The 26,643-nt window shown below is 39.9% G+C and overlaps 1 pseudogene; it reads left to right on the forward strand.

Annotated features, from left to right (window-relative positions):
* The first annotated feature begins 3,717 nt into the window (after window positions 1-3,717).
* On the forward strand, window positions 3,718-25,838 carry LOC131422514 (acyl-coenzyme A synthetase ACSM3, mitochondrial-like; annotated as a pseudogene).
* Window positions 25,839-26,643: the final 805 nt, after the last annotated feature.

Raw genomic sequence — 26,643 nt, forward strand, 5'->3', positions numbered from 1 at the left:
TAAAAACAGAAAGCAAAGTTACAACACTAAAAACTTAGTGTTGACTACTTACCTTCTTCCTTCAGTGGAAGGAAACCTGATGCTAATTCTGTAAGAAGGGAGATGGCTGCCAAGTGTGAGGGCTGTAACTTGCCAGCAAACAGCAGAGAAGGGCGGTTCCCTCTCTCCTCAACCCCACTGCCAAATAGGATGTTTGAGGACTTGGGGGCTTATTTCTGTTCTCAAGAGCAGTCTCTTCTCCCAGAGCCTGAGAGAACTGCTAAGAGATCTCTGTTAACACTTTCCCTCCCACAGCCCTTAGGCAAGACAACAGTGATGGGCAACACTTGACTAACCCTGAACCCTTAGAAAAGTCTTACCTTGGGAACCCTTCCCCTCAATTTTCCTGTATTTTAATGCCCCATACCACTCTAGTTCTGAGCTTTTATAAATATAGATCAGCACTGTCCAAAAGAATTTTCTGCAATGATAGAAATGTTTTGGGCCTGCACTGACCCATATACAGTAGCCACCAGCCACATGTGAGTATTAAGCACTTGAATGTAGCTAGTGTGATTGAAGAACTGATTCTTATGTAGTACTTAAATTAATTTAAACTTAAATAGCCACATGTGAACAGTGCAGGTATCACATAAATCTGATTAAAGCTGTAGAGGCATTTCTCAGGTCTATTATAACCCTGAGTTATTGGAATAAACCATGTGTAAAAGTTCTCCCTTCTGGAAAAGGGGTTTATTCATTCAACAAATATTTATTAAGAACCTATTATAGGCCAAATGCTGTTACAATTCCCAGGGATAGTATCATGAACATAACACACAAGACCCCTACCCTCATAGAACTCGCATTCTAGTGCAAAGATCAGCAAACTATGGCCCATGGGCTAAATCAGGCCCTCTACCTGTTTTTGTATAGCCTGTGAACCAAGAATGGTTTCTACATTTTTAAATATTTGAAAAAATCAAAAGAGGAATAATTCATGTCATATAGCAATTACCTGAAATTCAAGTTTCAGTATCCACAAATAGGGTTTTTTTTTGGAACACAGTCATGCCTATTTATTTACGTATTGTCAATGGCTGCTGTCCCAACCAGAGTTGAGTTGAGCAGTTGCAACAGAGACCATATGGCCTGCAAAGCCTAAAATACTTACTATCTGGCCCTTTACAGAAAAAGTTTGCCCAACACTTTGCCTGCATTATCTTATTTAATCTGTGGGATAACTCTCTGATGGAGGTTCTGTTAGCCTCTCCATTGGTAAAATATGAAACTGGAGCCTGAGAATGTGTACTTCTAACAAGCTTCCAGGTGATACTGATGCTGCTGTTTCACAGATCACAGCCTCTAGATCAGACATTCTCAACCTTGCTTGCACATTAGCATCCTCTGAGGAAATTTTTAAGAATATGATGCCCAGGCCCCACCCCCAGAGATTCTGATTTAATTGGTCCAAGACCCAGGCATGAGTATTTTTATAAAGCTTTCCTGGTGATTCAAATATATAGCCAGGGTGAGAATCACTGCTGTATTGAAATTCTATTGAACTGTAGTGAAGTGAGCATTCAAATAGGAGTTCAAAGTCAGGACTTCTAGTCCTAACTCTGAGACGACACGTTGAAGCAAGTTGCTTCCCCTCTCTGGGGCTCCGTTTTCTTTGCAGGTGAAAAGTGAGGAGTTGATTTCAGAGGGCTCAAGCTCACTGACTGGTCAGGTCCTCACACAACAGGTGGAGAGTCAGAAGTATCCAGGTTTCCCAATGCATTGGGTGCAACAACATGATGCCCAAACACCAGGTCCATTTAGGGTAAAACTTGTGGCTGACATCCATTATTAATTATTGTTTGGCAATTGATCAATGCAGAAATGCTTCCACATAGCCACGCAGCCTTACACACCACACAGCTAGAATTGCAGTTAAAATGATGATTTAATGATTGTGAAGGTAGTATTTTATTGTAAGGAATTTGGAAGATTACGGAAAGTCTAAAGAAGAGAACCCTATGATGCCTAGAACTGTGTTTTTAACAGCCTCCTTTATGAGACTTCAGCCAAGTCAATGACATCATGATCAAATGATTTCCCACAGGAGCAGGGAGAGCTGAGTGGCCCAGAGGGGCCTCCCCCACAAAACTCCTCAAGGTTAAAGCCCTATTATTACATCTCAGGTAAATGCAGCTCCAGGCCTGGACTCCAAGATAGCATGGGCTCCTCTGGGGAGCGTGGGAACTGCAGCCTATAAGCTGGAGCATCCCTGACAGCGCTTTCATGCCTGATTGGTACCGGGTTCCTCTCAGTTTCTTCATCTATGAATTATCCACCATGGAAAATTCTCCTAAACATTCCTGCACTAATTTTGAAATCTGCAGGTGAAAGCTATTAAATAAAAAGGCTTAGCCCTTTGCTTTCACTGAGAGGAACTAGTGACAGCTTTTCTTTAGAAATGCATATGGGAGGCAACAGCACGTAGTAGTCAGGAGAAGAGGCTGGGACCAGACAGCTCTGAGTTCAAATCCAACCAGTGCCTCTGTTACAGACTGAATGTTTGGGTCCCCCCAAATTCAAATGTTGAAGACCTAACCCCCCAAATGTGATGGTATTTGGAGGTGGGGTCTTTGGGAGGTATTTAGGTTTAGATAAGGCCATGATGGTGAGGCCCCCATGATGGGACTAGTATCCTTATAAGAAGAGGAAGAGAGACCGGAGCTCTCTCTCTCTCTCTACCATGTGAGGACACAGAGAGAAGGCGACTATCTGCAAGCCAGGGATAGGCCCTCACCGGGGGACCTGAATCAGCCAGCACCTTGATCTTGGACTTCCCAGACTCCAGAATTGTGAGAAAAAAATACCTTTTGTTTAAGCCACCTGGTCAATGGTATTTTTGTCATGGCAGCCAGAGCTGACTATGACAGCCTCTTACTAGTTGTATTCTCCACCTATAAACAGAAATGATAATAGTATCCACTTCACAGGGTTACTCTGAAGATTTAATGATAAATTGTATGTAAGTAAACCACTGAGCACAGTGTTCAGAACATAGTGAGTGTTCAGAAAGTGCTACTGATACCGAGCAATGGGTTCGCTCTGCTTGCCACATTCTAAGCCAATTAATCACAGTGAGCTAGGGATCTAGAAAGGAAGTTTCAATTCGATTAGCCAGCATAACTGGGAAGATGGCAGACTAATGTCTCAAAAAAACAACCTTCAAGAATTACAGAATCTTGAGGTAGTTATATAGGGAAAATGGGCAGTAAGGAGGGGATTTAGAAATGTCAGCCTTCAGGCACGATGGACTCCTGCATCTTTCATTGTTCCTTTCTTCTGTCAGTGATAATGAATATCAAGTAGGTGTGTTTCCCGCCTGTGGTCAGCCTGTTCCTGGAGAGAAACTCATAGAACAAAGTTTTAATTTATCAAGCTATAGGGCAGTACATACATAAGCAGAGGCTATAAATCAGGAGAGCATGTGAATTTTTTTAGAGTATGTGCAGAGTAGCAAGTAGTCACATAGAGGAGGGGCTGGGACCATTTAGTAGTACAAGATGGCCTCACTTATGTTCTCTTACAGTACTATTATGCTGATTAATAATAAAACTTAGCTGCTTTGGGGTATGGCTACCTTTAGGACAGAAACAAATTCTTGTCCTTGTGCTTGTCTTTTAGATGGATTGGTCTCTGTGGAAATACTGAGTGCTAAAACATCCAACAAGACTGATTCTGGTTCTCATCACCATGGAGATATTACTTCGTGCCAAGCATTTTCAGCGCCTAGCAATTCCTGGTTCTGTGAGACCATTGCATAAAGATTACAGACTAGTGACTCCTCAGAATTTCTCCGACTATGAATCCATAAAACAGGACTTCAAACTGGAGATTCCTGAGTATTTCAACTTTGCTAAAGACGTCCTGGACCAATGGACCAATACGGAAAACGTATGGAGCAAGGGCCGCTCAGACTACAGTTTCTCAAGTGGGAGTGACTTTGCCCCCAGGGGACATTTGCAATGTCTGGAGACAACTTTGAGCCATGACTTGGGGGAGAGTGGGTGCTAATGGGTAGAGGCCAGAGATGCTGCTAAATATCCTATAATGCACAGGACAGTCCCCCACAACAAAGAATTATGTGACTCAACATGTTAACAGTTCCCTAGTTAAGAAAGCCTGGGTTACCAAAATGTACGATTACAGCTTAATTTTTTTAAAAACAAAAAGGGGTAGAGTGAAAAGTGATTCCAAGAGTCAGAAATGGTAGGAAATGAGGTTTAGATACAGCATTGGGAGAAATATCAAGGGATGCAAGAATTCTAACCTTTTTGGAAAGAAAAATGATCAGGGTCAATGAGAAATGACATGTGTCAGAAGAAATGACATAGCTCTCAACATCTAGAAATAAGGACCTAGAGTTATTTCCAAATATTCTATGTATGTCCTAACTAATGACCTGTGAATTTTCTTCAGAGGAAATATTTCATTAAGTCACTTGAAATAGAATTTAGCTGCATAACCACCTTTAAATCCATGACTGGTTCGTCTTTCCTCAGGCTGGAAAAGCCTTCTGGTGGATAAGTGGAAATGGAAAAGAATTGAGATGGAGTTTTGAGGAACTGGGATCTTTGTCCAGGAAATTCGCCAACATACTTACAGAAGCCTCTGCTCTGCAAAGGGGAGATCAAGTAATTGTAATTCTGCCCAGCATCCCAGAATGGTGGCTCTCAAATATAGCCTGTCTGCGAACAGGTTAGTTTGCAATCTGATTCTATTTAAACTAGGATGGATGGGAGATTTTCCAAAACACCTAAGTAATCAGGAAACATTTATTTGGGTAAATTATTTGAGGAACTGTACACAATATAGTATTATTCTCAGGAACCTTATAAATGTGTTGGAAACGTGCCGTATCTTTGGACCTAAACTAGGCGTTGTGTTTCTCAAAATGAAATGGCATTAAGTGAATGCCGATCAACAGTTGCATATCCTCATATCTACTGCTCTTCTCCTCCTATAGGACCCATGGTCATCTGAAACTCAATGCAGCCACAAACTCAAAGAACCCATCCCAGTTCTTGTTTCATGCCTTCATTCCTCTCATGGTTAATTACCATTTGTCTGGTGCTCTAAGCAAGACTTCTGGACTCCTCCATCCTAATCATCTTGTACATTTGACCTCCTACATGCCTCCAGAGTCCCTCTTCTCCAATTCCATTGCCATGCCTTACTTTACCACCTACATCTTTCCCGTCTGCATCTTTACATTTCCCCAAAAGTATGTTTAATTTAGGTCTTGCGTATGCCCACACCCCACTCCAATCCAATTCTTCCTCCATAGCCAATGTTCTTTCTAGAACACACATTTTATCCTGTCATTTTGCTACTTCACATTATTTAATAACTCCCCGTTGCCTACCAGATAAAGTCTGAGCTTACTTAGGTGTGTCATGGAAGGCTCTAGCTATCTTCCCTTCATTGTTCTCATTTCCCCACCCTCTTACGCTGTGCTCCAGCCATGTCCAATGGTTTCTTATAAGATTTGTGATCTCTCTCATCTCCTGCCTTTTGTGCACACAGTTTCCTATGCTTGGAAAGTCTTTCCTTCACACCAACCACCTGGACAACTCCTATTAGACTTTCAAGTCTCAGCTCTAATGTCACTTCTCAGGCAACCCCACCCTGATGTCCCAATCCAGGTGCTTTCTATTTGGGCTCCCCAAAGAAACATGTATGTATTTCTGTTTTAACCTGTACTATATTGTCTGGGTGTACTGTTTGCTCATATATCTGTCATTCCCATATGACTATGTAAGCTCCCAAAAGGCAATGACAGGTCATCTCTGCACCTCCAATGACTGGCATGTAGTAAATGCTCAGTGAAATATTTGTTGAATTAATTGGTATCCCTGTTGTCATAATAAATCATTATATTAAGTAACATTCTTAATTTATTATAATCATTACTTTCATTTGAGGAGAGTTATATGCTCCAATCTCATGTGTACATATAAATTATATACTAGAGTTGCACAGTCAACTTTTACACAGTTTTTTTTTTTTTAACAAAATGATTGCTTTCCTGAATGCTACTTAAGCTCACTGTCTTAGTAAGAGACTTATTGATTGCCAGGACCAGAAATCCATTCACATTAGTTCAATAAGGAAGGAGAATTATTGAACATCTACTGGAGAATCTCAGAGGAAAAAAAAAAGTACAGAAAGAACAACTGGCCTCTGCAGGCGAACAGGGTCTTCAGCAGGCAGCTTCTATCTTTATTTCTTTTGCTCTGAGGCCACAGGGAACAGGTATATCAGGGTACAGTTTAACCTTGCTTCTCTGTGAGTCCTTGTGTCTGGTTATACTGACTTTGCATATCTCTGTTCTGATCTATTTTATGTTGACTTTATAGTTTAGCTCTTGGAAGGCAATCTATTACCCTTATTTCCAAGCTCTCGGAGAGGTCTGCCCTCTAGCCCCCAGTGCCAACAACAAACTCTCATACCACATTTTCATTTTCAAACTCTTTTCTGTGTATTATTGGCCAAATTCTATTACAACAGAAATCTCAGTATATAATTATTAAAAAATATTAATTTCCAATGAGTTGGTCCCTTACTTTAAGTAATATCTACCACAAAACACTAGTATAACATCCAATCTCAGTCCACATGTCTTTAGGAAGTTTCTAGGTGGATGTAATCCCTTTAGTATTATAATAAACATTTGTTCATTTTGTCTTTGCAACAGCCTTATGATTATGAAGGGAAAGCTTGTTTTATAAACAGGGAAGCCAAAGCTTTCATAGATAAGGGAAAAAGGAACATTGACTCACCTGCCCAAAGTCACTTAGCAAGTCAGTACTAGAGCCCAATGCACTCGCCAGCATTTCCTAGAATTTTCATAAAATTTCAGAATAGAAACAGTTCTTAAAAATCATCTAGTTCATTCTTCTCGTATGAATCACTTGGGGATCTCGGTAAATGCAGATTCTGATCCAATAAGCCTGGGTGGGACCCGAGAGCCTGCATTTCTAACAAGCTCCAGGTGACGTCGATGCTGCTGGCCCATGAGCCACCCTTTGAGTGACAGGGAACTAGTCCTTCCATAAATTTACAGGTGAGGAAAGCAAGGTCTAAATCCAGCAACTTGGCCAAGGTCACACCTTGATTAGAGGAACAGGGAAAACAAGGACCTTGGAGCCCAGATGTCCAGCCCAGAGCTCTTTCTGATATTGCACGGGGCTTTCTTTACACGTTTCCCTACCCAGTATCAGTAGCATGGATCAATCCCTATGCCCTTATGCAAAACAACAACTGTGAAGCAGAAATGGACATTTTATTTCTGGAAGTTTTTAACTTTTTTTTTAATATGAAACAAATTTAAATAGGAATCTTCCTCAGAGAGGTCAACCCTGGCCACCCTATCTGAAACAGTGCCCCCCCACCCCCGCCAAAAGTGGTCATTTTCTATCCTTTTAAATAGCACTTATCATCACCTGATATTGTATATGTGCTTAATGTCTGTCTAGAACGTAAGATCCATGAAGGCAGGGACCTCTGTCCATCGCATTCTCTACAGTATCCTTAGCACTTAGAAGAGTGTCTGCCACATGGTAGGCTCTCCATATATATTTTTAAATGAATGAGTGAATAAACAAATCCATTGTGTTTTTTATATTCAACTAGGACATCAGTCCAGAGCAATACTGGAAGATTTTATTTTTTTATTTAAAGTAACAGTTTTCTCCCTGGCAAGAAACTATGTAATGCTTCCCAGAATGATTAATCTGGACAGGAAATAGTTTTAATAGGTAAGAGTGATCACTGTTAATAGATTATTTTAAAGATATGACATGAATTATCTATTGGCAGAAATTAATTTTCTAAGGGTAATGTCTTTAAATAAAGTGCTTCTTCTGGGCATGAAATGCTGGCAGTGGGCTTATTGCTAGGGAGTGCCTTTAAATTATGGAAAAGTGTTACGCCATGGTAGGTTAATTACTTATCCCTCGGTGGAACAATAAGGAATATCCATGGAGTTAAAGCCTCATACAAATTGCTACATTGCCCTGTTTAGAAAAGGAAGATATGCCAAAGAATTGTATTTTCGCCCTGGTTTTCTGTTTCCTGAAGAACTCCTCTGAAGGGGCTTGATCTTTCCAAAATAAAGATGAGTCAGTGCCAAGAGTCCAGGAATGACCAGACAGAACCTGAGACTCACGGAGGTGAAGTGACTTGTCCAAGGCCAAGCTGTAAGAGTATCTGGCTCCAGGACACACTCTTAACCATTCCACTGCACCGTACAGTAGAATTTACAGCAGAACGGAGTAGCAGCGCAGAAAAGATGAATGCCTCAATCCTTCCCTTTGGAGAGAAACTGTAAGACAGTCATGGCCATTATAAGAGACACTGGATGGAAGTGGTTAAGTGTGCAGCTCTGGTGTCAGGTTGCAGGGTTCAGTCCCTGCACTGCCACTTCCTACTGGTCATCTTGGGCAAGTTACTCATAGCTTTTGTGTTTGGGGCTTTTGGGTGGGGGTTAAATGAGTTAAAACAGGCAGAACATTTAGAATAGGGCCTGGCACTCAAGTACTCAATAAACATTAGTAATATTACTTTTCAATCAAAACCCTCTTCAAGCTGAACACCATGAATGGTCTTCAGATAGAAGGTAATCATCCAGCATTTAACACCCTTTCATGTTAGGTCAAAAGGGTCATAAATTTGAGATCCAAAGAAAGGCAAATGCAGAATAATTGGAGAAAGACAAGTTGATCCCTTGCCTGGTACATTGACTAACTCATTCTGAGAAATACAGAATGTACATGAGCTATCTACACTACGCTAACTAACATGATGAAGGAGATCCTTCCTTCTAAACATTGTTTCTTTTCTGCTCCTTTAGGGACAGTTTTAATTCCAGGGACAACTCAGCTAACCCAGAAAGACATCCTCTAGAGACTACAATCTTCAAAAGCAAAGTGCATTATTACCAATGATGTTTTAGCCCCGGCAGTAGATGCTGTTGCATCTAAATGTGAAAATCTGCACTCCAAGCTAATTGTGTCTCAGAACCCCAGAGAAGAGTGGGGGAACCTCAAGGAGATGATGAAGTGAGTAGCCATAGTTGTTGTAGAACAGCTTCCCCAAAACAAATGCAAGTTGAAAAGTCATTCAACCCACAAGTGATCAGAAAAATGAAAATTAAAACAATAGGCAAAGGGAACAATTGATGATTATTGTTGCACTAATAGTGCAAAGTTCTGAGGCAGGAAGGAGCTTGCAGTGTTTTCTTAGGTTGGGATTTCCAGGAAGCAGTTGCTGAGAGAGATTAGCTGTGCAAGAAGTGTGTTAAGGAGTTCTCTTGGGATCAACACCTGTGAAGGAGGGGGAAAGATGTGGAATTGGGAAGAAGAAGAAATTTATCTGCCATGTACTCCCCCCAAAACCCTCAGCCAACCCACTGGGACCTGTGGAGTTTGGATAGCCCCTCAAAGTTGTTCCCAGCTAAAGTAAGAGGTCCTGGCGTTTATATGCCCATACTGACCAGTAATTGTTGTGGGCTGTCCCTAGAAGCAGGTGTGATCTTGAACAAGGCAGCTCTCTCCAGCCAAGGCAATCTTTAAAGAGGACTCTCAGGGGCCGGTCCCGTGGCTTAGCAGTTAACTGCGTGTGCTCCGCTACTGGCGGCCTGGGTTCGCATCCCGGGCGCGCACCGACGCACCGCTTCTCCAGCCATGCTGAGGCCGTGTCCTACATACAGCAACTAGAAGTATGTGCAACTATGACATACAACTATCTACTGGGGCTTTGGGAAAAAAAAAAAGGAGGAGGATTGGCAACAGATGTTAGCTCAGAGCCGGTCTCCCTCAGTAAAAAAAAATGAGGAGGATTAGCACGGATGTTAGCTCAGGGCTGATCTTCCTCACAAAAAAATAAATTAAAAAAAAAAAAAGAGAGAGCTCTCAGCACTTGTGGGGATAAGTCCTTCATTCCTGCAGCGGGATCTAGGGGGTGCCTCACAGCATCAACCACAGAGCTGTTATCATTTCCCAGGGAAATTGACTGCTATCAATCCTTCTGTGTAGGCTATATAATTCCCTTGCTGGCAGCAACACTTCTATCAGGTTAATCTAAGAGGAACACTTAATGTTAATGGATGCAAGTACAGAACTGATTTGTACTGATGTTCACGCTCTGCTATGGGGTGCTTCCAGGGTCACTTGGAACTCTTGCCAGGCATTGGTTATATCTTAGCTTAAGGTTGACAGCAAATTCGCTCTCTAGAATGAGCATGCTTTACTCAAGGATTTAGGAGCATGCTTGGAACTCTGAACTTATTCCCACCTTCTCTGAAATAGCTGACATTTATCAAGTTCTTATCAAAGGCCAGGTACTGTTCTAATACAAACAATGTTATAATTGCAAGAAGAGCTAACATTTACATGGCACTGGTTGTGTGCCAAAAACTGTTCCAAGCACTTCAGGTATATTAACTCATTTAAATCTTAGGTATTATAATTATACAGATGAATAAGGTCAAATGCTAGGATCTGGCAGTGTTGGGTTCCAAACCCAGGCAGTCTGGCTTCTGAGCTCGCACTCCTACCTGCTATGTTACTGCTTCCAGTAGTGAGATGTTAGTATAATAACCCTGTCTTAGGTTTCCAAAGCAACCATACCTATGATAGAAGTCATAGGTACAGAGCTATAGGTACTGACTATTTTTAAGGAAGATAATTGAGGAATCATAGACTAAACACTTGGTCTAGCTTTGTTAGTCTTTGAAAACAGCTTTTCTATATTTCTCATGGCCTGGGTGTTTCTGATTCATCCATTCTCAGCCCAGTACTTCCAGATAAACTCTGTGTGCCTCTTAGACACTGGATGTGCAGAGTTGACCCCCTCTCAGCTGCCCTAACGTATGACTGATACAGCAGCCCAGTTATCCTTTGGATCTAAATGTTCTCTTTCTCTTTCACTGCGGCCCTTCCTTCCCTGATGGATGCTGAGATCCTCTTCAGTCTTACTGTTCACTGTATTCAGAACCACGTAGACTCTCTTGTGGGAAATAGAAAACCCATCCTTTCAGGAGTCAGGAAACATTTTCTATAAAAGTGGTGGATAACAAGTATTTTAGGCTTTGTAGTCTCTGTCACTACTACTCACCACTGCTGTTGTAGCATGAAAACAGCCATAGACAGTATGCAAATGAGTGGGCATGGCTGTGTTCCAATAAAACTTTATTTATGAAAACAGGAGGCAGGCCAGATTTGGCCCGTGGACTGTAGTTTGCCGAATCCTGCTTTATACCATTACCCAGGACTTCGGTTAACAGACCCATTTAAAAAAAAAATCACATTTTAAAGCATCCACAGTGAAGGGGAAGGGCAGTTCTTCACATATCCATGATTACAAGATCAGAGAATCCTCATTCTGCTGGCAGTATGATAAAATTCTTGAGTTTTTAAAATGCTTCCAACTCTTCTTTATCATACGGTAAAAAGCTATGAAACAGCTGTTATAAATGGGCTGTTGATGGCACAGTTTAGTTTGATTCCAGAAAGCACCTAAAAAGATGGAGAGAGAGATGGCTTTTTCCTTGGAATTCAACCTAAGTCACTGGGGCCTGATCCATGAGATGAAGAGGTCCGAGTAGATGGTTTCTCGAATACTTTTCTGTGGTAACGGTCTATGATGCTGTGTTTAACGTGCAGAATCATTATAGTTTTCCTTTGTAGACATGCCAGTGATAACTACACCTGTGTGAAGACAACACATGATGAGATGATGGCCATTTACTTCACCAGTGGAACAAGTGAACCTCCTAAAATGACCGGACACACCCACAGCAGTTTTGGCTTAGGATTATCTGTAAACGGAAGGTACTTTCACAGAACAGCATCTTGAAGTGTCAAAACTGCCAAGGTGATGATCCATTTATGGGTCTTTTAAATTTGTTTTCCTGTATATTTCAGGGCTATTCTTTGTTTTCCCAGGTTCTGGCTGGATTTGACACATTCAGATGTGATGTGGAATATCTCAGACACAGGTTGCGCAAAGTCTGCATGGAGTAGTGTTTTTTTCTCCATGGATCCAGGGAGCATGTGTATTTGCACATTATCTGCTGGGTTTTGAGCCAACTTTCATCTTAGAAGTAAGGACAGAGCACAAGAGATCAACATTTAGAAATGCACTAGCAGTGTCACTGACAGAACTGGTGAATAAAGTAACTTGCAGAAGTAAGCATAGACAACATGATTTAAGATATGTCACATCCAGAAAGTCAATTATCCTGAAAAGATACACAGAGGAAAGGTGTGAGTGCATTTATGTTAGAATAAACAAGGTTTAAGTCGTGCTGTGCCTACCATAGACGTTTAGGTACTTGTTAAAGTTGTCATAAGACTGAGAGTTTACCTCTAAATTGCAGACGCTTTCTAAGTTTCCCATCACAGTCTTCTGTTCATCGCCAACTGCATACCCAATGCTTGTACAGAGTGATATGAGCAGGTAAGAAAGCTTGGTAAATAGGCACCTAGTGGGGGAGGGGAGAGGAAGAGGAAGCTATAAAGTAAAAGGTCTTTCTGCCTAAAACATAGCTCCAAACTAGTAGGTATGGGATTAAACAATCTCTCCTCCTCTTTCTCCTTCTTGCTTACATTCTGTAAATGATAACCACTACATCCAGGGCAGGCTCCCCCAAGCAAAGAGAGGAAAGGGAGGGTTCAGCCCTGTGTATACCTCTGAGCCCAGTGGTTTTGGGTAAGAAAGTGTTTAATCTTTTGGATGATGACTATTACCTGAGCTGAGAAAGTAGAGAAATTGCCCCTATTTGGAAACTATCCCAGCAAATAGGAAAAAGGATGAATGTCTTTTGTTCTATTACTGGTCCCATTTGAAAGGGTGGATTGGTAAATATTTTTAAATTGATTTTTTTAAATTTTTGAATAGGAAGTAGTTCATATGATATAAATTTTAATAGCTATATAAGAATATATAGTGAAAAGTCTTCCTCCAAACCTTTCCTCAGTCTCCATTCTCCCTCTCCCTGAAATCTACACACACAAAAGCCAATATGCTTATATTCTCCCCTGCTCTCTTATAAACATAAATGGAAACACAATATGCTGTGTTTCCTTCATCCACAGGTGAAGAATTGTGTGTTCTTCATCTTCCTTTTTTTGCCTAAATATACACGCTGGAACTGTGCTGTCCCATATGGTAACAACTAGCCACATGCAGTTATTTAAATTTAAGTTTTAATTAAAGTTAAAATTCAGTTCCTCAGTGGCAGTAGCCATGTTTCAAGTGCTCAATAGCCACACAGGACTATAAGATATTGTAGTGGATAGTGCAGATTATAGAACACTTCTGTTGTTGCGGAAAGTTCTGTTGGACAGCAGGGTCCAGGATCTTCCTCATTCTTTTTTATAGCTGTATAGTATTCCATTGCATGAATATTCCATAGTTTATCCAGACAATTGGTAAACTTTTAATTGCTGATTTAAAATGTTATTATGTGATAACTTCCCTAAGGATGGCATGGCTGTATTTTGCAACAAATCATGCTTCCCACCCCTCCAAAAAAACTAAAGTCAGAAAAGAAAAAGAAAAACTGGTGTTTGGGGAGTCATTTTATGATGTTAGAATGATTCATTTGGGCCGGCTCCGTGGCTTAGCGGTTAGGTGCGCGCGCTCCGCTGCTGGCGGCCTGGGTTCGGATCCCGGGTGCGCACCGACACACCGCTTCTCTGGCTGTGCTGAGGCCGCGTCCCACATACAGCAACTAGAAGGATGTGCAGCTATGACCTACAACTATCTACTGGGGCTTTGGGGGGGGGGGAATAAATAAAATAAAATCTAAAAAAAAAAAAAAAGAATGATTCATTTATTTTGTGTTGGAGAGGGGAGTAAGGAAGGAACTACAACACATTTTATATTGAAATTTCGTTAGCAATCATCCTAACTTCCATTTCTCTCCATTTTTCCTCCTAAATTTAACTTGTTATCTGTTTCTGAGAAGCTATAAGTTCAAAAGCTTAAAGCACTGTGTGAGTGGTGGGGAACCAATCAACTCTAAGTGACTGAACAATGGAGAAACAGGACAGGTCTGGATATCTACGAAGCATATGGACAGACTGAAACGGTACATGGACCTCACTGAACAGACAGGGCTGGCCTTGATTTAGTTGGATGAATAAAACCAAAGTGTTTATTATGACCTTATGATTGTTTGAGGGATGGAGAGGAGGTGGAGTGGTTAGAAGAACAGTTTAAAAAAAAGATGGAGGGACGCTGATTACAAAAAAGCTCTTAACAGTTGTTTAAAGTTGTTTAAATACCCATTCTTTGAGGAAAACCCCTATATAACTGATTGGGATGAGGTCATTAAAATATATTTTAAATGAAAACATGCTAGATCTACAGAAAGAGAGATTTACCCTTCTGTAATAGGGAACTTTCTTAGTCAGGGCTACCTCAAAAATGGAAAATGTTGAATTCTTTGTTACTTGAAATATTATGAATTTGCTGGACAACTCTTTGGTAAGCATACTCTTAAAAGAGTTATTTAAGGAGCTCATAGAAATAAGAAGAAATTCTAGAGGTAATGAATGAAATAATAACAAAAGTGGTTATTATGTAGGGAAAGAGAGGAGTAAGATGGAGCAGATAAGGGAAAAATGAAAGAAATTTTTCATGGTGTGTCTTTTTGTAATGCTTCAATTTATAAACCATGAGAATGTAGTACCTGGTCAAAAATTAAAATCTGAAAAATAAAATAAAACCAAAAATTGACATACGTATTAAGTAGAAATTGCATATCATACCAATATGAATAAAAATGTTTTCATAAATATGGTATTTTAGTAATTATAAATTTACTAGGTATTATAAGCTTATTATATATATTTGCTTAGTGTCTATCTCTACATTCCATGAGAGCAGAGAATTTGTTTTACTTTGAGCCTGGTTCATAGTAAGTTCTCAGTAAATATTTGTTGAATGAATGCAGAGTGATGAATGAATGAATTTTAAGTTACTTGTAATGTTACTCCACTCTTTCTTCTTCTTAACTAGGTGCTAATCTGTGGAAATTTTAAGGGAATGAAAATTAAGCCTAGCTCAATGGGAAAGCCTTTTCCTGCTTTTGATGTTAAGGTTTGCGCATTCCCTTCCAGGAGAATATTTAACAACCCAATCTGTTTACCACCTCCCCCACTACTACCCTCCCATACTCTTAGTTTTGGTGATGATTTCATGTTACTTCCATGGTATCTTAACTTCCATGTAAAGACGGAAATATGTTAGAAACATTAGTTTATTGGTCTCCTTTTTTTTGCAAAGCAGTTGCTTGTGCCAAGCAGTTCTAAGCATTTTACAAATATTAATCCATTTAATTCCCAGATGGAACCTATGAGATACATACTAATATAAGAACCATTTCACAGATGAGGCACAGAGAGGTAAGGACTTCACCAGAGGTCACACAGCTAGTAGCTTCTAGCATTAGGATTCAATCCCAAGCAATCTGGTTCCAGTATCCCCACTCTTAACCACACCACCACCCTGCCGCTTCTGTTGAGGGAGGTCAAGACCTCCTGAAGTGGTCAAGTAGGCCAAAAGAGGCTAAGCGTACAGTGGCTGCAGCATTCTCCCTCTCTTTCCTCAGCCTCACCTGGCCATTTCCTGGCTCTCCATAACCACTGCCATTACCACAACCTGATCCCTAGGGGGCATCCTATCATCCCATCCGCAAGCTTTGTACGGGGTTAGAATTGTTCTCAGATCAACCCAGCCAGAGCTAGGTATAAACAAAGGAACTTGCACTAACAGTGAGAGAAAACCATAGCAACAAAAACACAAAATGGATGAGTTTACGGAACGGAGAGCTCAGAACCAAACTTAAATGAGAGTTAGTTGTAGATTAGATCAATGTTTCCCAAGCTTATCTGATCATAAAAATCACATGGCCTCTTGTTAAAAATACTGACTCGCAGCCCCTTCTCTAGAGAGTCTGATTCCACAGATTTGGGGTGGGACCCTGAAATCTATGTTTTAGACAAGCACTCTAGGTAATTCTTACGATTAGATAAGTTTGAGAACGTTTAGATGAGAATGACTGCTGATGTCACTGTTTATTGTTTAAACCAGATCCGGGCTCTTTTCCTAACTTTAACTTTTGCTATGAGAACCTGTCTAAAGAGAGGATTGCCGAGTGGTTCAGGCCTGGCTCTGCTCTTCACTAGCTGAGTGTCTTTGGGTAAGTTGTTGAAGCCTCAGTTTCCTGATTTGTAAAATGGGGACTAGGGTGAACAACTTGCCCCAGTTTGCCTGGGACTTACCTGGTTTTAGTACTGAAAGTCACACATCCCAGAGGCACTCTCCTGCCTCAGTCCTGGACAAACTGAGAAGGTTGGTAATCCTAACAACAGAACTGATTTTATAGGTTTCTTGTGAGGATTAAATGAGATAACATCTCTAAAGAGCATAGCAAAGTGCTTGGTATACAATAAAATTCTGAAAGATAGGTGCCATTATTATTATTCACCTCTCCCTCGCACTCCCTGCCTTTGAAAAGCTTTTCTAAGAAGACATGGTAGGGAAGCCCTGGTTACAGTCTGTTAATAGACTTAACAATAGTTCACTTGTTTATAGGCTGCCTTAGGTTGGAGACAGATATATTGATAATTAAGTATTATCATGTCTGGATTACAAGCAATCAAGTTGGCCTTTCACACAACTGTGTTCCTTTCTTCCCTCTTAGTGACAGCTCCCAACATGCATTGCTGTGACGGTCTCACAGGTGCAGCTGTACTCACAGTGGTGCCAACCGCGATGTACCACCAGTTCCCTGCTAATTCGAGCCCAGTGGTTTTCTAGAGCAATTATAATTCAATGCAAAGGGGTGTGGCCAAAAGGAAAACAGTGCTCTGCCATACATCCCTAATAAGCATCACTACCTTCATTTCTTTTCCCAATTTTTTTATTGTGGTAAAATACACATAACATAAAATTTACCATCTTGACCACTTTCTTTTTGCCGAGGAAGATTTGCCCTGAGCTAACATCTGTTGCCAATCTTCCTCTTCTTTGCTTGAGGAAGATTCGCCCTGAGCTAAGATCTGTGTCAATCTTCCTCTATTTTGTATTTTGTGGGTCACCACCACAGCATGGCTGCCAATGAGTGTTGTAGGTTCCGCGTCTGGGAACCAAACCCGGGCCACTGCAGTGGAGCACGCTGAACTTAACCACTAGGCCATGGGGCCGGCCCCCCATCTTGACCATTTTTAAGCGCACAAATAAGTGGTATTAAATACATTCATAATGTTGTGCAACCATCTCCAGTATCTATATCCATAACTCTTATCATTTTGAAAAATTGAAACTCTGTATCCCTTAAACAATAACTCCCAATTCCCCAATCCTCCCAGCCCTGGCAACCACCATTCTACTTTCTGTCTCTGTGATTTTGACTGTTCTAAATACCTAATATAAGTGGAATCATACAGTATTTGTCTTTTTGTGACTGGCTTATTACACTTAGCATAATGTCCTCATGGTTCATCCATGTTGTTGCATGTGTCAGAATTTCTCTCCTTTTTAAGGCTGAGTAATATTCCATTGTATGGATATAACACATTTTGCTTATTCACTCATCTGTTGATGGATGGTTGGGTTTCTTCCACAGTTTAGCTATTGTGAATAATGCTGTGATGAACTTGGGTGTACAAATATCTCTTGGAGACCATACTTTTAATTCTTTGGGGTATATACCCAAAAGTGGAATTGCTGGATCATATGGTAATTCTATTTTTAATTTTCTGAAGAACTGCCAAACTGTTTTCCACAGTGGCTAGACCATTTTACATTCCCACCAACAGTGCACAAGGGTTCCAATTTCTTCACATCCTCGCCGATACTTATTTTGTATTTTTTTGGCAGTAGCCATCCTCATGGGTGTGAGGCAGTATCTCATTGTAGTTTCGATTTGCATTTTCCTAATGCAGCTACCTTCATTTTTAACTCTTCCCCAAGGGCTCTTGTTACTGGGCCTCTTGTTACCTGGCTAACAGCACCTGCAATGATATTCTGGCATCTGGGAATGTGCTCCTACCAGCTCGATTTCAGATTTTGCAACTTCAAAGCCCAAAGCTCATAATTTTCATGTTTAAACATTTTAAGATCCCTTGAACAATGAGGAACATGATTCTCTCCAAAGATAGGACATTTTATCTTTTTCCCATCTATTGAAGAATAGTCTGTGATAAGTATTTGGAGCTCTTAAGATAGCTCCTTTCCATCAATAATTCCTTGATACTGGAGCCAAATATTTCTTTAGATGACTGGGCAGGTATTTATATTTTTTATTAGCAAGAATTGAAAATTAAGGTTTTACATTTAGAATTCCTTTGCCTTTCAAGTTTATCATTGAGGACATAAGCCCTTTTACCTCTGGAAAGTGGCCGATAAGTATTATACCCTTATTTTCCACAGAAGTCACATCTCAGGTTTGAAGGTTCTTGGTGGATGTATATAAAAGCAGAGTAGAGTGTTCATATTTAGAAAAAGCTAAGAGTTATTTAGAGTAAAATATGGTATGTAACATAAACAATCAATCTGAGAAATGTAATTTGGATTTTTAAAAATTGAATTGAACTCCTGGAGAGATTCCAGAGAGAAGTGTAATGATGAAAAGTGTAGGATCTGGAGTGTGATTGCTGAGATTTGAATTCCTGCTCAATCATGTACTGTCTTACTTAAACTCTCTGCACCTCAGTTTCCTCATATGGAAAGTGAGCCTAATAATAGTTCTAAGCAGATAGCACTGTTGTAAGGAATAAAGAAGGTGTGAAGTACTTAGAGCTGTAGCATTTATTACTTGGAATGCAGTAAGTGTCTAATAAATGCTAGCTACTATCAGGCACTTCAGGGAACCATGAGGATTGGGAGAGGGTGAGAGAGCAAGGCTTTGGCTTACCCACCACTGTCTCAACCAGAGAACATTCCCCTTTTCCTGCTGACTTCTGTTTGGCTTCCCAAGTGAGGTTTTGTTTGTTCCACAGTAAAAGTTAGAAAAATACTAATGAAATATTGATTTGAGAGGAAAAGACAATCAAGATATATTGCTAAATGATAAAAGCAGGTTGTAAAACAGTATGTTATAAAGTGACCCCATTTTTTCCTATGTCTATATTGTCTCAAAAGATGTCACCAAAATGTGATTATTGCTAAATGGTAGAATTAAAGAAAATTTTTATTTTCTTTCACATTTTGCTAACCTGCATTTTATATTTTACAATAAGAATTTAAATAAATACATTTGTCTTAGGAATTTAAAGTATACTAAAAATTTTTTGACGTCTGCATTCCTGAAGGGCAACAGAACAAAATAAAACATGCAAAGTAAAGATTTAAGATTTGGCATTACATAAAAATTCTCTTAAATAAATTGTTCTGTTTTATCCTAGATTTTAGATGTAAATGGCAATGTTCTACCTCCTGGACAAGAAGGAGATATTGGCATTCAAGTTCTACCTACCCGACCATGTGGCCTTTTTACACATTATGTAGTAAGAGACTTATCAAATAGCCTCTTATCTTCTATTTCTCTCTCAAAAGTGCTTGGTAACTATCCCTACTTGCCACAAAACACACCTGAGTACTTGGCCTTTTCTGAGAGAGTCATTGTCCTGCCTAGTAATCCCTCAGACAGGGAATTGAAGAAACCCCCAAATGCTTACTAGAGAAGGGCACGCTGGTCCCCCGAGGCTAGATCACAGCTCCAGACCCATGAAGCCCTAGAAAGAGCCCTAGAAAGAAGACAGCCCTCTTAATATCCATTGATCCTCTCCACTATAAAACAGGACCCAGTCATTTTCCTGAAATCTGATTAGCAGTCTCCCTTCTTGGGAGGAGTGAGAGGGAGAGAGAATGGGGCAGTGAGATGAAGTAAATTTCTTTCACTAGAGGCCTTCCAAGCTCCTTACTGTTTGCAAACATATTTTCATCTCTAATCATAGCATAGAAATCAGAGCAAATTTTACATCAATATAATCAATAGTCCAGGTTTTACTTGCCAGTGAATTTTACATAATGTAACAATACTTCATTTTTCTCCCTGCCAAAGTGATAGGACCAATTCTCTGTATTTGTGTAAAACAAAACAAAACGCAAAAAGAAAAAAAAGCTGTTCATTGAATGATTAAGTGTTGGTGCTTTCTTTTAACTCTGAGTATTGACTTCTCTCTTTTCCTACCAGTATTAGATATTGACCAATTAGCAAAAGACTTATTTAGCCTACTCCTCTGAGCTGTGAGCTCCCGCAATATTTATTTTGTGATCCATCTAAGAAAATCCTCAGGATGGAAGCATGCCTAGTCTTTGTAACTGTAGTTTACCTTTCTTATATTGGGCTGGCTCAGTGCTGGAATTTCATCCTCATTTCACACACTGGCTCCCCTTCAGTCTAAGGCTTCTCAAAGGCACCAAACTTTTCTTTTTCCTTGAACATTTAAAATTCCAACAGAAGAGTCACATTCACAGTAATATTAACAAAATGCTATTTGTTTCACAAGATAATCCTACAAAAACAGCTTCAACTCTACGAGGCAATTTCTATATCACTGGGGACAGGGGCTATATGGATGAAGATGGGTATTTCTGGTTTGTGGCAGGATCGGATGATGTCATATTATCCTCTGGGTAATTTTCTTTTTCATCTGTGCATATGTCTATGTTAACTGATCATCATTCTCCTGGAGTGAACTTGCTGCTCCCGTTTATAAATTCCTGCCATATGTTTCATTTCCCAGCTACCGAATTGGACCATTTGAAGTAGAAAGTGCCCTGACTGAGCATCCTGCGGTAGCAGAGTCAGCTGTTGTCAGCAGCCCAGACCCCATCAGAGGAGAGGTAAAAAGAATGGATTCACCTCCACTTTATAACTTGTTGGCAGTCTAACACACACTTCTAAGCAATAGTTCGTTGAAACAGAATTACCCAAATGATTCATTCACTAACTATGCAAGTCAGATAGAGAGTTATTAATAAATATGCAAGTCAGATAGAAATATGCTAGTCAGAAAGAAGTGCTATATAATAAGACTAAAAAATATAACTATAAAGAATTTGAGGGGCCAGCCCTGTGGCCTAGTAGTTAAGTTCAGCGTGCTCTGCTTCGGCAGCCTGGGTTCAGTTCCTGGGTGCAGACCTACGCCACTTGTCGGCAGCCATGCTGTAGCGGCGACCCACATACAAAATAGAGGAAGATTGGCACAGATGTTAGCTCTAGGAGAATCTTCCTCAGCGAAAAATAAGGAAACTAAAGAACGAATGAATTTGCATCCTTTCCATGGAGAGCTGGGGCAAAGATGGTGTGAATGCCAACAACCCAGGCTCACACCAGGAGAGGGTGCCAGAGGTTAGCTAGATAGGATCAAGTTCTTACCCAGAAAGTCTGGAAACCAACATGGTCCTGGTGTAGCTGAGGAGGATAGGCTGGCATCAGAAAACAGGGGTGTGAGCCAGGGCAGAGACAGGAACTGAGGCAACCAGAAGCAGGCTGGGTGGGTAGATAAGTAGAGGATTAAGGAAATAAAATAAGCCATGAATAAGACAGGAGTCCTGAAATCTCCTCCTATTGTGGCTGCGCACATGGTAGTTTGGGTTTAAAGTTTCCATGCCACTCTTTAGGCCCCCTTTGCCAGGCAGGGCCTTCAATATTCCAGGTAGACGAGAGCAGGGAACAGATTCAGTGATTATTGAAGTTTGTCCCTTCACTCTGAACTCCACTAGTAGAGTTTCATGAGTCTCAGCTCCTCCTGCACCTCTTCCCTAGCATCAGGCATCCTTAGATTTATCCACCTAGACAGGTGCTTACTTGCTGGCTGAGCTTTTACGACCAGGGTTGGCTTGGCAGTCACCTGATACCCAGAGTATAATACATAACGGGTTATGGTCCCCCAACAGCTCTGGGGTCTTGGTGTAGGGCTTGGATTAGCCAAGTGAGGGGAAAAGTTTGACCAGTTCAGTTCCCCAAGTTTAGTGAGCTGCAACATTTCCTGGCAGATGTTGGTGGGTGTCCCCTGTGAGTTATCCACACACAAAGTGGCCAAGTGCTCCACGCCACAGGCAGCTCCTCTCTTTCTGGGAGCAGGCCTATCCCAGCTGGGTTAGGTCTTTCTTCAGGCTAGGTCCTGCCAGGCCTATGATTGAGCAGCAAGTTCCAGGAGAATTGATCAAAAACAGATAAAATGAAGACTTTAGGACAATATCCAAAACAGGGATCATTTTTATCTACCTACCATTGTTTTGTGACTTATTGCATGCATTTTCACACTATTGCCTGTTTTGCAATGTTTTAGCTTTAAAACTTCCTAACACTATTAGCTAATCATAACTACTTTGAGATTTTTCATGAATATTTAATTTTTTTCTCAGGTATACTGTCCAAAACTAATGGGTTTAAAATGAGCATTTCCCTAATTCAATTTCTGTATTGATCATTTTTGTGCCCCCTCACTTGGTTTTCACATTTTAATATTTTTTAGGAATTTCACGTAGCTACTTTCCTTTAAAAACTTATTTTCAGCCAATGACTAAATATACCTAGTTAGCTATATTGTCACAATTTTTAAAAATGTGTGCTTGCTACAAGCCTTCTTTAAAAGACAAAACTTCCAATAAGGATAAAGGAATGGATGACTTTTGTTGTTGTTGCTACTTCTGACAAGAACATTTAGATTTTAAATACTATTTTAACACTGGAATGTGAAATAAAGGGCTGAGAATATTTGTCTAGGTCACTAGGTTCCTAAATTTTTTGGATCACACAGTTCTTTGGAATTTGAAGGCCATCGGGCACTACTGGACTTATGCAATGATGGAAATGTTCTGTATTTGCGTTGTCCAATACAGCAGCCACAGTGTCTATCAAGCGCTTGAGATGTGGCTAGTGCAACTGAGGAAATCTTATTTTATTTCATTTTAGTTCATTTAAATTTAAATAGCCACATGTGACTTGTGACTACCGTATTGAATAGCACAACCATAGACTCTTCTCATAAAAATGCAAAATTTTGCATAGAATTTCAGAGAAACTTTGAAGCCCACTTAGGGATTTTAGGTTAAAAAAATCTTGTGCTTACACTACTACTACAATAATACTTAATGTTTTTGATGGCTTAGTATGTTCCAGGTGTTGGTGTAAGCTCTATGCCTACGTTAACTTATTTCATCCCTACAACCTCTTTTTACAGAGAAGGAAACTGAGGCACAGAGAGGCGTCCTAATTTACTCACGATTATACAATGAAGTGTGACTCGAACCCAGGTTGTCTGACTTCAGAGTTCATGCTCTTAACCATGTTCGCTTATTCCTTGTTAATTTATCACTGTCTGTAATGGTTTATAAAGACCTTCATAACAATAAAGTAGACTTTATCCAAGGTGTAGAAATCATGCCTCAATATGCAAACCAGTAATTACAAATGTTAGTTCTTAAAATAATTCGCCTCTGAATGATTCACTTACAGCAAGCATAAAATTTTTAAAAATTCACAAAAGTGTTGATAAAACAGCAGAGCAGGCGAAAATACAAATAAATTTTATAAAGTGTCAAAAAATGGATAGGATAAAATCTGTACGTGCATGTAAATACACACACACACACACACACACACACCAGGTTGCACAACTGCCCTATGGTACATGTAAATTAGAAATGTTCAAGGGGGCTGGTAAAGACAAAAATTAGCAATTGCTCATAAAATGTTATAAAACTGCTCACTGGTAAACAATGATCAATATGTGAAAAATTTATCACTGTAAGTCTTCATTTCTCACTGACTGGTTGTTCTGAGTGATTTATTGTTTCAAACAGTTCATTTTCAATCAAATATTTACTCGCAGACCAAGATGCATAGGTTATGCTGGCAGCTTATCTTCATGCTGGATACATGAATCCGTGAATTCAATAAGATCTCAGTCTCTTAAGCGCAGGATATTCCATCATAAAAGTTGCAGGAAACTGTCCTGGAACTGTGCCCACAAGGAAGCATCATTCCATGGCAAACCCTGGGTTCGTAATCTGGATTTGGTGGTGCATACTAGTTGACTCACCTGGAGTCCTGCCTCTAGAAAAGGCAGTGAATGGCAGTGTTGGCAGTGCCCCAGGAGAGAACATTCATAATCCCAATATTCTCCTGAAGGGGGGTACACATGAGGGATGTCCTTCTGTCTTCTCCACTAAAGAACCAGAAACTCTAGGCAGGATTTTCCAAAACATTTCAAGGAAGGGTGAACTTTGGGGACAGGGTTTGTGAGCATAAAGTGATAATAACGTGATGGCTGTCTTCTGCCAGTTAGAGAGCAAGAGCCGCCACCACCTCTGCTCTTGTTCCTCAGGGCCAGGTAAGTGGGTCAGAGCAATAGGAAAGTGGCTGTTGGAATCTTCACAGCCTTGCATCAACAGACGTGTCTCTGGAATAGAGCACACAGCCTCAATGAATGGTTCTCATCAACAAGGATATGGCAAACCCAGTATAAATACTGTTTATAAGGGCCACACTGAGGGTAGGACCTACGAGCTAGGCTGGATCAGCCTGGGTTGTTACACAAGAGACTGTGCTTAGTGTACTGCCAAGTTTCCAAAAGGACACTTTTTTGAAGGAGATAAAAGATGAGGCAAGAAGTCAAGAACAGAGATATTCAGACATAGGTCAGAAAGTAGAGCTCAAGATGTAGTTAGATGAGAAGGTTCAAGTGTAGATCATAAACGAAGCAGTGGTCAGAAGCTCTCTTGTATTAGACACAGAACAGGAGGTATGTGAGTCAACTGGCTGGCTCAAGAGCACAGAGCCGGGATCAAACCCTATTAAACCTTCTGGCCCACCTACCAGGCACTTAGATTCCCAGTTAGAGAAAGCAAACAAGACACGCTAAATCATAAAAATACACAACTCATCTTTCTGGTGTTTCAAATATTTATTTTAGATAGTAAAGGCTTTTATTGTTCTGAACCCCGACTACAAGTCACGTGATCAAGAACAACTGAAAAAAGAGATTCAGATGCATGTAAAAAAAACTACAGCACCTTACAAATATCCCCGAAAGGTAGATATTCTAATTCTGATGAACATTTTCTTAGTGTTCTGAAAAATTCCAGCTGGTTATTTTTTCCATTTTAATGAACATTCTTCTCAAACATGCTACACCAAATGTTCCAAACTGAACTAAGCACATGGATAAGAATCAGAATCTTTGAGGCCGGCCCTGTGGCATAGCGGTTAAGTGCGTGTGCTCCGCTGCTGGTGGCCCGGGTTCGGATCCCAGGCGTGCACCGACGCACCACTTGTCAGGCCATGCTGTGGCGGCGTCCCACATAAAGTGGAGGAAGATCGGTGGGATGTTAGCTCAGGGCTAGTCTTCCTCAGCAAAAAGAGGAGGATTGGCATGGATGTTAGCTCAGAGCTGATCTTCCTCACAAAAAAAAAAAAAAAGGATTCAGAATTTTTGAGATTAAAATGAAACTCTTAATCTGTCAGGTCATTGGCTCACCAGACTTGTCGTGAATACTAAGTATCAAGAAAAGTCTCCTCAACAATACCCCTCTGCCTTTTTGGTTGTTACTAAAAACTCATTCCAATGGGTGTCCTAATTTTTCATCTAGAGTTCATAATGGAACTGCTATATAATTGACTTTATCTAAAGATAAAAACTTCTGGGCTAATTTTCTTCCCTTGATCCCAACAGGTAGAATTTATTCAATTCTGCCAAAGACTATCAGTGGGAAGATAAAAAGAAATGAACTGAGAAAGCAAGAATGGGAAACAATTTAAATCCATTCCATTAATTATCATATCTATAAAACAAACTCTGTAGAAACCACGAGATTATGGAATTGTGATAAAAAATGTGATAGTATGCTTATAAACTATTGATTTAAAATATCTTCTGGTTATAATGTCAGAGGCTGAATTTTGAAAGAAAATATTTAATCAGTTCCTCTGCTTTAGTGTCAATTTTCCTATAATTTGGTAATATAAAAAGAATATCATCAACTGCTGAGGAATTTTTAAACATATAGTATAGAAGCAATTTCTGAACCAATCTATTGGTTTTCAAATCTTAGTTGAATAATTCTTCTGATATGTTGATATAGAAATCAGAACCAATCTTCAAGCATTGAAATAAAACTAAAGAAGTGATAAAATATTTTAGAAAAATAAAACATGTCAGAAGATTATGCTAATTCTCAAAGTACAAGTATCTACTTGAAAATAGGCTACGGATTTTTGTTAATCACGTTTCTATTCAAATAATTTAAAAATAGTTTAAAATTTGTTTCAAGGTCTAATTGTAAAAGAAGCGTATCATATACTGTTGTTGGTTATTATATTTAATATAATATAGTTTGCAGAATATTTCATTTATGGTTCTTCAAAAAAGTACAATAAATTTGGCAAATGGTAATATATGAAATATAAATAAAATAGTCTAAGACATGATCAGAATACTCATAATGTTTGGGAATTCAAGGAACAATCAGGAATCAGACATGAACAGAAGACAAATGTTAGATAACTGGTGAATGAAATTGGAAGCCTGTGAAATTTGTTTTTTCTCTGTTTTCAGTGAGTGTGTGTGTGTGTATGTG

Source organism: Diceros bicornis, chromosome 26 (genome assembly GCF_020826845.1).
Source record: "Diceros bicornis minor isolate mBicDic1 chromosome 26, mDicBic1.mat.cur, whole genome shotgun sequence".
Taxonomy (NCBI): Eukaryota; Metazoa; Chordata; class Mammalia; order Perissodactyla; family Rhinocerotidae; genus Diceros; species Diceros bicornis.